This window comes from Phasianus colchicus, chromosome 2 (assembly GCF_987193195.1).
Source record: "Phasianus colchicus chromosome 2, bPhaCol1.hap1.1, whole genome shotgun sequence".
NCBI lineage: Eukaryota > Metazoa > Chordata > Aves > Galliformes > Phasianidae > Phasianus > Phasianus colchicus.
Window position 1 is genome coordinate 107,312,382 of NC_143437.1, and position 14,588 is coordinate 107,326,969.

The window sequence follows — 14,588 nt, forward strand, 5'->3', positions numbered from 1 at the left end:
AAGAATCATAGAATCGTTAAGATTGGAAAAGACCACTAAGATCATCTAGTCCAACCATCAACCCATCAAACTCATCAAACCCACCAAACCCATCAACCAGAGGTCACGGACCACCTGATACGTCTGTTTGGACATGCTTAGCTTAGCTTAGCTGCTGGTTGGGTGCCCACCTCTTGGATTGTGGAGGTCATGGCTCTTTTGGCTCAGGTGTCCTGAGAAGTTGGGAATATTTGATGTTGGGAAAGGCCTTAAAATAGCCCAACATACTGAGTTGAAAAGGCAGTACCGTGTTGACTTGCTTTGATGAGTTTAAAAGGATTTCTTGGCCAACGTGCAGTTAGAAAACATTCTGTAGTGGTGTAGAGAAAGACAGATACATAGATGTACATATTAAAAGAAAAAAAAAATGCTAAATACACTTTTAGCACAGGAGAGCTGAAATTTAAGAGGATATTTCCTGGCTTAGTCTAATGTGCTCAGTAGACGTTTTCCTCCACACTAAGTGAATTCTGGCTGAATTAAAGAGCCACTTTTCCTCTTATCTGTTGTTCCTGTTATCTAACTCCAATGGAAAGGCTGGGAGCTGAGAGACAGCCAGGGCACACCATTTTATAGCTCGCCTTCCCACTGCTCCCCTGGGTTTCCATCAGATGCCAGGAAGAGCTGTTAAAAAACAGCCTGTCACTCTCAATCTGACTATACAGGGGGAACAGCAATGGGAAAGTCACAAAATAGGTTGCTTTGCTGGAAATCTTGATGCAGGGGAGATGGGACACCCGAAATCTCTTGCAGACCCTAGGGAAGTGGTTGCACTCTGACCTCCATGGAGTTCACCTTTTCCATTAAAGAACCTGGCCAATTCACATGTGCTAGTTCCCCAGAGGTGTCTTTTAAAAGGGAAGCAATAAAAACAAAACCACCTATACAACTCATTATTCACCGTCTCTCCTTGTTTCTGGCTCCTAGGACACACTGGTGCAACCAGAGGGAGCCCAGAGACCCCATCTCTCACAGTAGCTCCCCCACTGACATAGTGCTTAGACCTGGGCATCTGATTTGCTCCTCCTTCCTCTCCTTCAGCAAATCCCCTATTTCTCCTCTAGAAGTTTCCATCTGGGTTGGAGCAGATAGGTTTGTCCAGCATCAAACACAACCAAGGCTTCTACCTCAAAGTGATGCTCCTCATACCGTAGTGGGAGCAATAGGAACAATACACATGCCTGATTAAGGTAGCCCTTAACTAAAAAACTTTATTCCTTCTATTTTATTTTATTTTTATCAGCATTCCAGCCCAGCTTTTAACATACCTTTGTCCAATCTCCCTCTAAGTCCTTCCTTGATTATCCTAGCCATCCTTCCAAGAAGGGCCCTGCTCCATGAACAGCTGGGAACTGCAGCAGCCTCTTTTCAAAAGCATTATGAAAACTCAACACCAGCTATCAGGAATCACTGTTGTTTCCATGTTTTTTCCAGAAATGATCAGGACAACATACCTATGGGTCTTGACTGGCTTCGTAAGGTGCTGTTAAGTTGCCATGAAGGTCTACAGAGAAGTGAGCACTGAAGATGTATGCAGTCCTCTCTGTCTTCCCAACCTTCTCCCTTGCTTAGTAATGTCACTCCCTCTGGTTTCCTCATCTGTAAAACAGGGGTGAAATTTGCTTCCTTTGAGATCTAGACAAAAAAATGTGTACGGTCTCATAAAATGATGGAGATTGAATGGCACGCCTCTTCCCATTTGAAGCTGATACAGATCTCGCCCAATTCCTCCGTGTAAAATCTCAGTATGAAACCTCTTACACACTGATCTGATTTAAAAAGAAACAGAAGCCTGGAGTTGAAAAGCAGGTGGGTTTTATCACCCCTTTTATTATTTAATTTGGCTGGAATGTCCATCTCCTCTTTTAAGATGAATGAACATTCTACTGGCAGCAACTCCTTTGCTTTTTGCTTTCAAAACAGAGTTTAGGAGATTTGGGGGGGATTTTCAGTATTAAAAAAGAAAGCACACCTTTCCTGAATAAACCACAGTATCCTGCTGACGAAATTACAATGGCACAACTCCACTCCTGCCACTGCTTGTCTCTCTTGGTCCAACAGATTGAGATGCCCAGTCTTTCTAACATCCATGTAAATCTGGGCTACAGTGAGGACAGCTTTAGGGCACTTGGAACCAGCTCATCTACCTGCCACAGTGCATGAATCAGAAAACAAATAAAATAAAAACAAAGTTACATTGGATCAGATCATACCTGTGCCCTGAACAGTACCATCAGAGAAGTGATTGTTGGCAAGAATTGACCTCAGCTTCAGCCAAGCAGGGCTGTGGATGCCCAGTGCTTGCTAGTAAAATCCTTTTCATGAAGGAAGAGTGTGGCTTTATTGGTAGACAAAATAGGTTTTGGAACATGTTGCACAGAGAGGTGTGGTGTCCCATCCCTGCAGACAGCCAAGGTCAGGCTGGATGGGCTGTGAGCACTGATGGAGCTGTGGGTGTCCCTGCTCAGTGCAGGGAGTGGGACAGATGGCCTTGAAGGATCCCTTCCAGCTCAAACCATTCTATGGTTCTGTGAGAAAACTCCCAATCATTAAGCTGAAAGCCTTCTACCTAGCAGAACACAAGCTGGAGACCTCTCAAACATTCCTGAGCAACCTTAGATTAGCCAGTATAAAGATAATACGACCGCATCTCCACCTAGCTCCTCACATGGGCTGTCCGTGTGGTCATCATTAAGACCATCATCTCCTTCTCACCCTCTCTGGGCTTCTCGCCTTGGGATGGCACTGCTTGATCCAGCAGTGGGGACCTCAGCTGACCCAGGAGCCCTGGAAAGTGGAGCAGCAATCTGCCAACCCAACCAGAAAATACAGCAGGTAGCCAAATATTTTCTTTAGACAAGGAATATCGGAGAAAATTGGAGCACAAACTTTGCTTCTTCACTTGGGGCGGATTATGGAGGATTTTCTTGCTGCAGCAGCAGCCTGTGCTCACTAGAAGTAACTCACTGCATCTTTAAGTGTGTAGTTTGTGGGCTCGGCCACGCAGACAGGAAATTAACGAAGTTTAAATGAAGAACTTCTCCCTTTCCTAGCTGCCTGATTATTTCTTTTGATTTACTGTCATCCTGACAGAATACTCCTGATCTAATCACAAGAGCTTGCACTCCGTGATCCAATTACTGCCAAGTCTCCGGATGTTCATTTTGCTCTGGCAGAAACACTTAAATGTGCGAACTTCACAGAGGCTGAGGTTCTGAGCCCTGAGATCTTATTTTATTACAGATCCAGTGGAAGTGGGTGTGAATTAGATGTCTCATCCCCGTCCAAGAGCAGATTTCTCTTCCTGAAAAGCTAGAATCCTTTTGTTAGTGGGGAAAATAAAGTATTATTTTGCACACACCAGAGCATTTGCTTCACCTCTGGCCTCTCCTACAGTCTCTCCATAGCTTGGAAATAAGCAGCAATCAAAAAAGTGCAGGGCGCAAATAGTGCAGGATGAAATGCGTGTGTATGCAGCAAATAATTCTGCAGAAAAATGTACCTTGTTGCTCATTTCTGGCTTTAACAAATTCCTTCTCCATCAGATCTTAAGACAGGTTGGATGGGGCTGTGAGCAACCTGGTCTAGAGGGAGGTGTTCCTGCCTATAGCAGGGGGTGGAAGTGAGTGATCTTAAAGGTCTTTTCTAACCCAGACCATTCTATGATTTTATGATTTCCTCTGCAAGAGCTGATGACATGACCTGTCAGGGAGATAAACAGTAATATTTTTCATCATCATCATCACTGTTGGACTCGATGATCTTTAAGGTCTTTTCCAATTTGAGCAATTCTATGATTGTCACCACCATCATCATCGTCCAGCTTGCTTTCAATAAAAAGGTTTCCTGGGAGACAGCACTGGTAGCAAAATAAGTCACTTCCAGGCAAGTCTGTGCTAAGCCAGGTGAAGGCTGGGCTGTTGGTCCCAGTTTTGGATGGCATGTTTGTTGTCCATGGAAATGTTGGCCCATGGACATTGTTGGCCATGGAGAACAGCTCCTGAGTGCCCTCCCATTTTGCAAGCAAGGGGAGTTGGGTTTCTCTAAGGTGCAGGAGCTGCCACGTCACAAGCACAAAAAATACCCACTCTTTCCTCTACCCACAGGTCTCCACCCCTCTGCCAAGCCTGGCTCAAACTTCCCCAGCCCAAATTAGCACAAAGTTAGGCTGAGAACTGGTGATGTAAGGGCTGCAGCACACCTGGTGACAGCTAAGACATCTCCAGCTCTGCACACCCGAACACCATCACGTTGTACCCTCTGCCTGTCATTACCTGTGGCTGCTGCAGCCAGCAATCCTCTCCTGACATCACTGTGTAGGGAAAAAAGCTTCTGGGGCCTGATAGCATCATGCTGGTGGCTTCCAAGCCTTCCTTGTGATGCCACTGCCCAGCATTTGCTCATGTCCCCACATTGTTCCCAAGCCTGATAACGCCCTTGGTCAATATTAGCATCTTATCACCACTGTGATCCACCTTTAGCAGGGAGAGCAGCAAGCTCCAGCTACTGATAGACCTATCTGTCTGCTCATTTAGGATACCTGGACTTGTCTTGATCAAGGGTTTAATCTCTGTTTGCAGGGACAAATCCCTCCTTGCCATGCCTGCAAGCTGGGATGAGCATCCCAGAGGCAGCTACGTGGAGAGCTCAGCACGGCCATTAAAGAGTCACCATGAGCACTCCTGGGGGTTTTTATTACCTTTACTTCAGTTGCTGGGCTGAAATAAAGATCCCCAGAGAGGTGTGGTGGCCTCACCAAGGTCTCAGGGCTATTGAGAACTGAGCAAGGATTTCCCAAGACTTAGGACATCCTTCCCCTTCAACAGCAATGGAAAAGCTTGGCCAAGTCAGGGTATCATTAGAATGGTTTGGGTTGCAAGGGACCTTGAAAGGCCATCTGGTCCCACTCCCTGCACTGAGCAGGGACACCCACAGCTCCATCAGTGCTCACAGCCCATCCAGCCTGACCTTGGCTGTCTGCAGGGATGAGGCACCACTGCCTCTCTGTGCAACCTGTGCCAGTGCCTCACCGCCCTTATTGTAAACAGCTTCTTCCTTATATCCAGCCTAAATCTTCTTTCCTTTTCTTTGAAGCCTTTCCCTGCTGTCCAATTGCAACAGACCCTCCTGAGGAGTCTGTCCCCTTTTTTCTTATAGTGCCCCTTTGGCTGAAGAAACCTTCCCCTCCAGAGCCCTGAGTTCTTTAGAAGACGTGATCATTCACTTTGCTTTATTTGCAACCCTCTTCCAGTCAGCGGAGTGGAGATAAGCATGGGCGGAGATCTAAAGGGGATCAGGATTCATCAGACAGAATGAGAATAGAGTGCAGAAGAAGAAAGAAAGAAAGTAAAAGTTAAAGCTCGTTGATGGTCCAGGTTCCAAACCAGGCTGGATCTAAAGAACGGAGCTCTCCTGCAAATGCACTTCTTTTTTTTTTAATCAAAGAGCAATAGAAGGCCACAAGCCTTTAATCATCCCTCCCTTTGTCTTCGCAGATAATGGGATCTGCCACGGTGTTGTAGTGAGGTTTAATGCAGTAACACATTTTTAAATGCTGCCAGCACTCAGTGCTGCAGCACAATATTCCCCTTACTGTGAAGGAGGAGGCCAACGTCATGGGGACATCTCGGCCTCTCTGCTCACCCTAAAAACGAGGAGGGGCAGATGTGGCTTTTCCCAAAGACATCAGCTGGTCTGATAAAAGCTGCACCCTCTCCCTGCACACCTGCTCCTCCTGCACTGCTATTTTTACACTCCTAGCAAGAGCACTAAGCCAAATGGATCTCAGGACGGCTATGAGACACAAGCAGGTGCAGGACACAGCTCATAATGTCCATCGAGCAGAGGTCCCACTTTTCTCAAGGCCAACAGATGAGGAGAAGGATAGAATCTTCAGCAGGGTCTGTTGTGGCAGGACAAGAGGAAATGGTTTAAAACTATAAGAGGAGATTTAGACTGGATATAAGGATGAGGTTTTTTTACAGTAAGGGCAGTGAGGCATTGGCACAGGTTGCACAGAAAGGCTGTGGTGCCCCATCCCTGCAGACAGCCAAGGTCAGGCTGGATGGGCTGTGAGCACTGATGGAGCTGTGGGTGTCCCTGTTCAGTGCAGGGAGTGGGACAGATGGCCTTTAAGTGTCCCTTCCAACTCAGTTCTGCAAATCTGTGTTGGACCCCCAGCACCTTCACAGCAGCCATCCAGACACCAGTACCCCAGTACCTAGCTGCAGCAGGACAACACAATCCCAGGATCCCCCTTTCCTTTTTCCATTATTTTTTTTCACCTGTATTGCAAAATGACAAAATCTGGGCAATGCCCAGGAGTGCCCCATCACTCAACCAGCTTTCCTTCGGCTTTGTGTGATGGTGGAAGGGATGCACAAGAAATCAGAGCTGCAAATGTCCTCAAGCACAGAATCATTCAGGCTGGAAAAGACCACTAAGACCACCCAGTCCAACCCCAGCCACCCCACCATGCCCACTGTGTCCCTCAATGCCACATCTCCACACTTGTGGAACACCTCCATGGACGGTGACCCCACCACCTCCCTGGGCAGCTGTGCCACTGCATCACCATTCTTTCAGAGAATGAAAAGAGAAGAAATGTTTCCTAACATCCAGTCTCAACCTCCCCTGGTGCAATGTGAGGCCATTGCCTCTTGTTCTCTGTCTTTTATTTGGGAGCAGAGGCCAACCCCCACCTCATCACAGCCTCCTTTCAGGAGCAATGAGGTCTCCCCTGAGATCCTCTGCTCTAGACTGACCCATCCCAGCCCCTCAGCTGCTCACCATAACACTTCTGCTCCAGACACTTCACAGCTTTATTGCCCTTCTCTGCGCACGTTCCAGGGCCTCAATGTCTTCTTGCAGTGGGGGGCAAAATGAGGGCTGAACAAAATGAGGGCTGAATTGAATAAATTTTCCAGCATACCTGAGTATTGCCTCCATGTCGTGCTGCACTGGAGTTTTGCCTAATGATAACAATATCATTTGATGATAAAGTGACCTCTCAGGCTACGCTACCTTTTCCAATTGCACTATTTTCTCAATTTTTTTCCCCATGTTGTGGACCCAGCTGATGGAACACCACCTTCACCCACGGTTTTCCAACCTGCTCAGTGTTCCCAGCATGGCATAAGGCCATCTGTTGACTCTGCAAGCTGTGTGCTTGTACACACCAACAGTATTAACCTCAGCGATGCCCAAGGAGGCTGTGGATGCCCCATCCCTGCAGGCATTCAAGGCCAGGCTGGATGTGGCTCTGGGCAGCCTGGGTTGCTGGTTGGCGACCCTGCACATAGCAGGGGGTTGGAACCAGATGATCATTGTGGTTCTTTTCAACCCAGGCCATTCTATGATTCCATCATTCTATAATTTGCTGTGCAGTGTAAATCCCATAGGGGAGAAGCAGAAAGCAAGCAGGCTCTTCTCCAATGGAAGTTGGGAGCTTTATTTGTACAGGCATAGGAATCTCGGCAGCATAGTCTGAATTCCTGCTGAGATGAGCTAATCTGGGGAAGTCTGCAAGGTTTGCTTGGCTGGGGAGCAGTGGCTCTGGGGGCTGCTCTGAGCAGGTTTCTGTGGTCTGTTTCTGGAGAGCTGGGGATGTGTTTTTAAAGGGATAAAACACTCGTGATGTCACCTCAGCTCAGAAACTGTGGTGCAGATTGCAGGGAGGTTTGATCCAATCCAAAGGCTTGGAGATGAAGGACTGTTTTTTTTAGGGCACACCAGTTCTGCTTATGCAGGCTGTGATCCAGAACAGCCCATCACCAAAGGATCCTCCCCATGAGCAGAGCTGGGAGTGCCTCTTAGTGTAGGAACAGAGGCTTTTGGACACCCCAGAACTGGGGTCCCCCTTCTCCTTGCAAACCCAAGGCTGAGCCCCACCCCCATGCTCTGCACTTGGGGAACGGGTCTGGGTCAAGAGGGGAAGATGCCCAAAAATAGACATTGTCACCCTCAATTGCACCAGAATCCCAAGCCTTATTAAAAAATATATAGAATTGTAGAATCACAGAATCATTAAGGTTGGAAAAGACGTCTGAGATCATCCACTCCAACCATCATCCCTCCCCACTATGCTAAAATACATCCCTCCATGCCACAACACGGTTTTTATGGCTTTTGAATAACTCGGTATTTCAGTTTTCCAGCTTTAAAATGGTCAACCTTTGGGGTAGGGTGCTTTGTTGTTTTTTGTTTGTTTGTTTTTTGTCTTTCCATCCATCCCAACAACAAAGAAACCTTCTGCACTACCACTCAGTCTCACCGGACCTTGCATCCCCACACCACCACTTTTCTCCATCACTCACACGAGAGCACTCCGCATGGCTCTGGCCTTTGGCAATGCCCTGAACACGGAGCTCCCAGCCTGTGCCCGGAGCTGTGGAGACGTCGGGGCAGTCGGGGCCCTGACCCCAGCGCCGGGGAGTCTGGAGCAGAGCCGACCCCCCCCCCCCTGGCCTCCCCCCCGGCCACTCCCAGCCATCAGCCCACACCTCATCAATAGGGGCTGACAGCCCCAGCACCACCCCAGCCCAACCAGCACTGCACAGTGCAGTGTGGGTCAGGGTGAAGGCAGCCCCATAAGTGTGGGGTGCAGGCGGCCCCCGTGGGTCTGTGATGGAGAAAGAGACCCATAATTGGGTGTTAAGAGGGGGGGGGGGCACAAAGGCAGATGTCGAGAGATGGGTAGGGGTGTATTGGGAGGGGTGCATTGGGAGATAGACCAAGTAGAGAGAGACAGACACATGGGTAGGTATATAGAGAGAAATAAATGGGAGTTTGGGGTAGTAGGCACCACAGGGATAACTGCAGTGTTACAGACACGTGGTTAGATGGCCATGCAATACATGGGTAGATGGATAGGTGGATAAATGGATAGAGGGATAGAAGTATAGAGCAATAGAGGGATGGGAGGATAGAGGGATATAAAGAGCAAATGTGTAAATGAGTAGTTGTCTAGATGACTGTACAACGTTTAGATGTGTGGATAGATGAGAGTGAAAAACTAGGTGGCTGTATAACTCATAGCTATAAGGCTGTATGGCTTAGGGAGTAAATGGGTAGGTGAGTAGTGAGTATATAGCTGTATGGCTATAGGACTCCATGGCTAAATGGGCAAATAAACAGGCAGATGGCTAGATGTCTGTACAGTATACATCTATAGGGCTACGTGGCCAAATGGGTAGATGAGTAGATGGTTAGATGGCTGCATATTGCATATATGTATGGCTATAGGACTATAGGACTACATGAATAAATGGGTATAGCTGTATAGCACGTGTTTATAGGGCTACATGGGCAAGCAGATGAGTAGTGTACAATATATGGCCATAGGACTATATGGCTCAATGAGCAGATTGGTAGAAGAGTAGATGGCTGTTCAATGTATGTCTGTATGGCTCCGTGGATAAATGGGTAAATAGGCAGAGAAGTAGGTGGCTGTGTGATATATGGCTATATGGCCATATGGAAATACAGATAGCTCAAACGGCAGGCTGTGATGCAGGCATATATGGGAACATCCCGTGTACCCCATTTCTCCATAAGTCTGGATCCTGGTGCTCCTCAAAGCACTGCTCAGCATCTCTCCCCTCCTCTGTCCTCCTTCATCACAGCCCCATCTCATTTGCGTTTTATTTCCCACGGAGAAAAAAGAAAGAAAGAAAGAAAAGAAAAAAGGAAAGAAGAGCAATAATGTAATATTTAGGGGCTGAGGAGAAGGGTAAAAACGATATAAAAACACCCCTGAGCCATCGCACTCTTTGGACATCCCTAGCGGCAGTACCTGGCCTGTAAGGGGGGGTAGCGCGGGGTGGGGGGGGACGTTTTAAGACCGCTGCCGGCCCGTAAACAGATGTGAGGTTTGTTTAGGAAAGCGGCTCTAGAGGTGCGACGAGCGATGCGATAAAGCGGGGGGCCGAACGGGGCTCCTTCCAGCTCTGACGCCGCGCTGCACACGCACTGCTGGGGGGCGCGGGGGGAGCGCGGTGCTTTCCTTCTCCCAAACCCCGCAGCCTTTGGAGAGGCGGATTCAACCCTAAATTTGACAGCGGGGTTCGGTGCTCTGGAGGTTCCCTTTTTGCCCCCGGAGGGGCGGCGGGGACGGGGGTTGGGGGGAGACACACAAAGAGCTGCTGGGCAGGGGATCGGCAGCTCGCAACCTCCGGTCCCAAATACCCAGCAAGACGGAGGGAGGCGGCTCCTGGAGCCGCGGTGCCGCCCCGAGACGTCTCCGTGCTCGCAGGGCTCCTCCCGCCCGGCCCGATCGTGCCCCAAACCCGGTGGCAGCCAGGCCAGCCCCCCCCTCCCCAATCCCCTTTTCCTCGATACCCCCCGTTCCGCACCCCACGGCTGCTCCGCACCAGCGCCGTGCAAAGCCCCAAGCTGCCGCTCCCCGGCCCTATAAACGAGAAACCTACAGCTCTACGAACATACGGACATATAACCCTACAGCTCTACAACCCTATAACCCTATAGATCTATAACCCTATAGCTCTGTAAACCTATAGATCCATAGACCTACAGATCCACAAACCCATCGATCCGTAGATTTATAGATCTATACCAGAGGGTACATATAGATAATGCCACGATCCGAGGCTCGTCCCTACAGCCGGGCTCAGGTTGTCCCGGCTCTATGCAGCAGAACCGTACCCAGCCCCGGTGCAGACCCCTCCGACCGCCCTCGCAGGGCACACAGATCCCTCCCGACTCGAAATAACAACAGAAATCCTTTAAAAATACCCCTGCACTTTTGGCGCATTTACCCATCCATCTATTTACCCGTTCATCCGCCGGCTGCGTTCACCCAATTATTCCTTTCCCCTCGCTGAAACATTTCCCTCCTGCTTCGTTTCCTCCCTAAACATTTTATTTGCGTGTTTGTGTGCGCGATTTTTAAACAATTCTCAGCTCTGTCCCGCGGAGCAACTTGGAAATGAGTTCTCCCTCCGTCCCCAGCCCCGATCTCTCTCGCTGTTCGCATCCACCGTTCCCATGCGGGAGAAAACGGCCCCGCAGCGGCCGCTGATCGCCCCCCGGGTGAGGAGCAGCGTGGGAAGGACGCGGTTCGTTGCCCGGAGCGCCGTCCGGCTCCGTTTCGTTTGCAGCGCCGTGATTTCTTTTCGGGAGGTCGCTCCCCGAAATCACAGCGATTCACTTCGAGATTTTACTTCTTTATTTATCGATTTCTTCGTTAATTGATTGAGCGATTTTCCCCGCGCTCCGCCGCATCCCCAACTTCTGCTTTCGTTTTTAATTATAATGATTAAGATATATAAATGTTTGGGGAGGGTACGACAAGAGCTCAGCTTCCCCCAACCTCCCCTCCCGTCCGCTCCTTTGCCCCTGCAGCGTTTTCGATGCTCGGCGCTGCGGGGCTTTGCCCGCACAGGGACGTGGGTCCGGGTTCTGCTTTTTTTCTGGCTCTGTTTTTTTTGTCATTTGGAAAGGCAAAGCCAAAGGCGCTCCTTGAGATCTCTGCTCCTGGCGGTGCTGCTCGCAGAGCTGTAACCGTTTTCCATCAAAATCCTTCTCTTTTTTCTTTAAATAAAATTAAAGAAAGAGGTGATGTGCGCTAGAAATTCAACACAGGGCTTCTCCGGTAGGGGAAATCCGGGAAATCTTGTATGGAGAAGAGAGATAGACGGGAATCCAAGCCAGGCACAATTGGGCAGGCGGCTGCTTTGGGAAGAAAAAAAAAAAAAAAAAGGACACATCGATGCATTCAATTCTGTCTCCTTTCTCGGCACACCGATAGCCCCCCCACACACACACACATTTACTCACAGGCACACAGAGGGACAGAAATCACGTTGTATATTTAGACAGGAGTGTATCTAGGTGTTTATACACCACACACGTTCCTGCAAGCGTCCAACAGGTTTTAAGCCCCATCTGGATGCAGCGTTTGTATTTAGGCATATATAACCTCAATGGAAACATTCCAATTAATTCCCCGGCGTGCAAAAAAAACCAAAAAACAAAAAAAAAACAACCCTAAAGTATACATCTTTGCACTGCACAAAGCGCTGCTGTTGCTTCTATTTGCTTTCACTGTCCTTCTGTCCGTGGCTATTAGTTCTATTATTTCCATAGGTGCTCATAAGTGTGTTCCTGGTCTGACCGCCCCAATCTCTCCCAGCCACATTTCCAGCTGCTCTGGAGTCCACATTTTGGGTTCAATGGGACTGCGGGAGCCCCTGGGAGCTGCTCCAGAGCTGGGATACAATTCCCATAAATCACTTCCCCCCCCCACCTTCTCACTTTTTTTCCTCCCTTTGCTTCCTGAACCTAAAGAGAAGAAACCTCTTTTGGATGGAGATTTCTAATTCCTTCTTTCTGAGCCCCCAGATCCTTTGCCATCACCCAGCTCTTGCTTCTCCCTGCTCAGAGCCCAACATTTAGGGGTACATGGGAGCCCTCCTCCCAAGTGCATCACAAACCCAGGGTTCTGGTTTCTATATGCCTGGGAACTCATGGGTGTGGGTCTTAGGGAATATTCAGGGTATGAGCATCATTCTCAGGGAGCAGAGATCCCCAGACCCCGGTGGGACCCCCTCCATTGAGCTGCCCCACATTCTCCCACTAAACCTTTAGATCCAGTGGCCTCTGCCAGACATTGGGACAGCAGCTTGGAGAAATTCCCTTGACTGTCCCAAATGAACAGTGTCATTCCAAAACAGATTGGGGTGCTGGTTGCCCTGTACCCCCACCTTGTCCCCTCTGCGAAGTGGGCACCATTTGGGTGCATGGAAAGGTTGGATTTTGCCTGGCTGTGCAATCATGCCCATGCTTTGATTTCATTATTTTATTCTCCCCCCCCCCCCCCCCTTTTCTTTTTTTTTGGCATGGCAATGAAACCTGGTGCCTGGCTGATGGTGCAAGAGACACCAACCCCCCCCCCTCCACATACACACACACACATACACACACACACACCCTTCCAACACCACCACCTCTTTCCTCTCATCGCCGCCCACTTCCACGTGATGTGGGCAAACCACTCAGCGAGTGGGACTGGGGAGCTGGGCCACACTGGGGAGAGGGGAAAAGTTTGGGTTTTTTGGGGTAGGGGGAACGCGGACAAAACCCCATTACCCCTCTGCACCCCATCGGCGCAGCGGGAGCCCGGCATCCCTTTGCCCTCTGCCTCCCCGAGAACGAGGGGTTGCCCCACGCAACAGGGGGTGCCCACACAGCGAAGGGACCCCCTGGACCCCCACCACCTCCTGCCCCCAGCACTAAGGTGGGTCTCATTCCCCATTCCCTCTCCTCCCGCTCGCTGCAGCCTCGTTGAGCCCCTTCCTCTTGGCCTCCCCCAATAACTTCCTCCTATTGTTTCTTCGGACTCAATTTTGGTTTGGGTCCTATTATTATTATTATTATTATTATTATTATTATTATTATTATTATTGCTGACAGGACAGGAATTCACCCCTTTTCCCACCCCTCTGTGGGATCCTGCTCCTCTTTGGAGACCCTGATGGGAACCGGGCTCATGCCAAGCTGGTGACACACCATCCCATCCGCCCTCTGCATTTTGGGATGAAATAGAGCCCTCCTAAAACCCCCTTTTTTCCCCAGCCTGCTGCCATCCTTACCCGCTCCTGAAGCACTGCAGGATTCGGCCTCCAGCTTCTCCCCCTTCCCTCGGTCGCTCTCCTGCTGTCCTGCCGGGTATCAGCCCTTATCTCGTGGTTATCTCTCCTGCTGCTAAATTCAGCCCGGCAGAGGGGTTCAACCTGGGGGATCTGCTGGTTCAACCCAAATCAGTCCCAGGAGTTGGTTCTCTGGCCGTAATTCTCCACTCCAGACGGCCCTGTGTTTTCTAGGATCCATCCACTGCACAGAAAACAGCAGCTCATTTTGCTTTGCTCCCCTTCCAGCGGCGTTTGGTGGAGTTTCGCCTTTGCAAGAAATGAGTGGTGAGCCCCGAAACTGAGTTTTCTGCCCCCAAAACCAAAGGATCAGAACGCAGTGCCTGCTCCATCCTACAGCCCAACTGCGCGTCCCCAGTGGGTCCCCCACGTGTGAAAAGAGCATTACAACCCTGTGGGAGGGGGAATTGGGCAGGGGGCTGCTCCCCACTGAAGCAGAGGCACTGTTCAGCCTCCACTTGTGGCTGTGGGGTGACACGGATACACGTGGGGCAGGGCAGCTGGAGGCCAAGCAAAAGCTTAATTTAATTTCCACCCGCTCCCCCCCAGACCCCTCCCTGCAGTTCTCAGCCTCCCCACATCAAACACCAGCCCCGGGGGGGGGTGGCCATTAGCAGCTTAAAGCACCGGCCCTACCTGCGGGACAAAGGTTTTGCTTCAGGGCTTCTCTGTCTCTCACCTTTCCCGGCTGCTCCCCCCTTCCCTGACTTCTCCATCTCACCTCCCCCCCCAGCCCTAGGCCCTGCTCTAACCTCCTTAACCCCCCCACCTCGCCCCGAGGTGGGTTCCTGCATCCCCTTCCCATCGCCCGGTGCTGGTGTAGGACGGGCCGGGGGGGGGGGTGGGGGGGGTTGGACGGGGAGGAGACTGTCCGAGGGTTTT

General features: G+C 50.1%; 1 long non-coding RNA gene across 2 annotated transcripts; it reads right to left on the reverse strand.

Annotated features, from left to right (window-relative positions):
- Nucleotides 1-1,365: 1,365 nt before the first annotated feature.
- LOC116235588 (uncharacterized) lies at nucleotides 1,366-14,528 on the reverse strand. Of its 2 annotated transcripts, none has more exons than XR_016464582.1 (4): nucleotides 14,459-14,528; nucleotides 13,650-13,955; nucleotides 10,831-11,727; nucleotides 1,366-1,638 (listed from the first exon to the last, which is right to left on the reverse strand). It is a non-coding gene; the product is annotated as an uncharacterized LOC116235588 (long non-coding RNA). The 2 variants fall into 2 exon arrangements; XR_004168398.2 differs by lacking the exon at nucleotides 14,459-14,528 and adding an exon at nucleotides 14,343-14,455.
- Nucleotides 14,529-14,588: the final 60 nt, after the last annotated feature.